This window comes from Mus musculus, chromosome 17 (genome assembly GCF_000001635.26).
Source record: "Mus musculus strain C57BL/6J chromosome 17, GRCm38.p6 C57BL/6J".
NCBI lineage: Eukaryota > Metazoa > Chordata > Mammalia > Rodentia > Muridae > Mus > Mus musculus.
The window spans coordinates 25,342,805-25,345,803 of record NC_000083.6 but is presented as its reverse complement, the minus strand read 5'-3'; the positions used below and the strand labels follow the sequence as shown (position 1 = coordinate 25,345,803).

At 54.0% G+C, this 2,999-nt stretch overlaps 1 pseudogene across 1 annotated transcript; it reads left to right on the top strand.

Moving 5' to 3' along the window:
- The first annotated feature begins 241 nt into the window (after window positions 1-241).
- On the top strand, window positions 242-2,559 carry Tpsab1 (tryptase alpha/beta 1; annotated as a pseudogene). Its single transcript, NR_033521.1, has 5 exons — window positions 242-497; window positions 589-656; window positions 888-1,153; window positions 1,985-2,148; window positions 2,221-2,559. The product of NR_033521.1 is annotated as a tryptase alpha/beta 1, transcript variant 2 (transcript).
- The last annotated feature ends 440 nt before the right edge of the window (window positions 2,560-2,999 follow it).

Genomic DNA, 2,999 nt, shown 5'->3' with positions numbered 1-2,999 from the left:
CATTGGATAAGCAGGTGCCCCTGGTCATCAGATAGGGCCCAGAGGCCATAGTAGAGGGTTTATCCACAAATCTGGGTCTAATGGAGCGGAAGGTTGACCGAGCCCCTTCTTGGCCCAGACGCTTGTGCCCTGGAGTCTGAGTCACCCATTTCCTCCAAGCTTGGATTGGAGGGTGTCATGCCCTTCCTCCCACCCCACCCTGTTCTGGGAGGATAAGTGGAGAGGGAACTTGAGACTGGGTAGAGAAGATTGAAGACTGCTAAAGTGATCTCTCCTGGACCCTGAAGCAGAGTGGCCAAGCCATTAGAGACCTCGGGCTGTTGGAATGAACCTACCTTCCTGCTCCCAGGTTCCTGGCTTGTGCGCCCCACAACCTGTTGGGCCTAGACTAGCCCTCACCTCCAACTGGGCCCGCACTACTCCTCACTGTGTCCAAATGCTAAAGCTGCTGCTGCTCACGCTGCCCCTCCTGTCCAGCCTGGTGCATGCAGCCCCCGGTGAGTTCTCCCCTGGGCCCTCCCTGTCCCTCTTCCTGACCCTCTTATCTCGCAGGCCAAGGTATTAAAATTAGTCCTGTCCTATCCCCAGGTCCAGCTATGACACGAGAAGGCATTGTGGGGGGACAGGAGGCACATGGGAACAAGTGGCCCTGGCAGGTGAGCCTGCGTGCCAATGACACCTACTGGATGCATTTCTGCGGTGGCTCCCTCATCCACCCACAGTGGGTGCTCACTGCGGCACACTGTGTGGGACCATGAGTCTACCTGGGCTTGGCAGAGTGGGACAAGGAATGGGTAGGAGAGTGGGGTAAGATGGGATCATCACACACCATCTCTGGGTTTCTGGAAGTGACACAGGCCTCCTAAATGAATATCTCTTCTCTTTAGGGATGTTGCTGACCCCAACAAGGTCAGAGTACAGCTCCGTAAGCAGTACCTCTATTACCATGACCACCTGATGAATGTGAGCCAGATCATCACACACCCCGACTTCTACATCGTCCAGGATGGGGCAGACATTGCCCTGCTGAAACTCACAAACCCTGTGAACATTTCTGACTATGTCCACCCTGTCCCCCTACCTCCTGCCTCAGAGACCTTCCCCTCAGGAACGTTGTGCTGGGTGACAGGCTGGGGTAACATCGACAATGGTGGTATGTAGTAGAGACAACTGAGGTTAGACAGGTGAGGGAGCGGCCACGCCCATCCACAGCACAGGGCTTCCCTCCAACTTTGTAGGATGGAAAGCTGAAGACCTCGGAAGTGGAAAGGCATCAGGACATCAGGGATTTCAGGGTCCATAAGCCAGGATACCCCAGGGTAGCTACCATAAGTCATTCGACCCCTCTAATCTCAGACACTTCATGTCTGAAGGGACCACAGTATGCTTGTATTTCGGAGATTTGATTGAGAAAGAGTCCGATCACACTTACCAACAATGTCTCCAGCAGCACTTCATGGGCTGTGGTATTGTGTGGGGCTAGATTGCTCCCTTGGGAGCCTCCAGCACCAGTTTGCCTTCTCCCTAGTGGTCTTACTTCATTTCTTTTGACAACTCAGAGTAGAGCTTTAGGGATAGGGCCATGAGCAGGCAGACCCTGGCTGCAGACCACAGGAAGGATCCAGTCTCTCTGTACACAGAGGTGGGGCAGGAGAATAGTGTCCAACCAGGGCTCCACTGGAATCCTCTATCCAGCCTAGGCCAGAGCCAGCGGTGCTGAGGGAGATAACTGCCTCTGCCCCTGCCCGTCACTGACCAGATGGCCCACTAAAGACCCTCTGGGCTGTCCTCCTTCTCTGAATAAGGTCGGAAATCCAGGTCCAGCCTGGAGGAAGAAGCCAGGTTGGCAGAGCTGAATGCCATGGGCCGGACTCAAAGAGGGACTTGTGAGCAGAACTATCCTCAGAGAACGGGGTTAGCTGAGCCCATCCCAGCTTGCCAACCTGAGACTCTGCCCACAAAATGGTCTTTCTTTCACCTACAGTAAACCTGCCGCCACCATTTCCTTTGAAGGAGGTGCAAGTTCCCATTATAGAAAACCACCTTTGTGACTTGAAGTATCACAAAGGTCTCATCACAGGTGACAATGTCCACATTGTCCGAGATGACATGCTGTGTGCTGGGAATGAAGGACATGACTCCTGCCAGGTGAACTCCTGTCCCCTCACCCTGCCACCCCTACCCAGCCTTTACAGGAGTACTGACCCCTATCCTCTCTAGGGCGACTCCGGAGGACCTCTGGTCTGCAAGGTAGAAGACACCTGGCTGCAGGCAGGCGTGGTCAGCTGGGGTGAGGACTGCGCACAGCCCAACAGGCCTGGCATCTACACCCGGGTCACCTATTACTTGGACTGGATCCACCGCTATGTCCCCAAGGACTTCTGAGTCACATCCAGGATGACCTCCGTTCCTCCCAGCATGCTGCTTCCTGCCTGGGTGGCATCCCTGCCTTCCTCTCCTGCTCCCCATCCTGAGTCCCAATTCTTCTGCCTTCCACTCAAGTAGCTACACTGCGCAGGCGCCGCTCTCTGCTATGCCTCAATAAAATGCATTAAAGCAGCTGTGAGTGTTGCTGTGATTCTGGAGTCAGCAGGGGTAAATGAAGTGCCTGGGAGAATTGGGGTAATGTTGCTTGAGCTTTGGGGTGCCAGCTTGAGCTGTGGGGTTTGGCTCCTATAGTGAGGTGGATCCTCCTCACCACCCTGTCTGTTGTCATCTTAACTTCTCTCTACACAAGTTCATTCCTTCTGGGTAAGGGGCACCACCCCTTTGGGATCCAGGAAATAGCAGGAAAACTTTAAGAGAGAAATATAGGGTGTGGGAGGGTTGGCTAGATGGTTCAGCAGGTAAAGATCCTTGTCACTAAGCCTGAGGACCTAGAACCTACACGGTGGAAGAAGAGAACACAAGTTGTCCCCTAGCCTTCACACATGCAGGCCATGGTATGTGCATGAACATTTACCCCTACACAAATGCGAGCACACACACAAACACATACA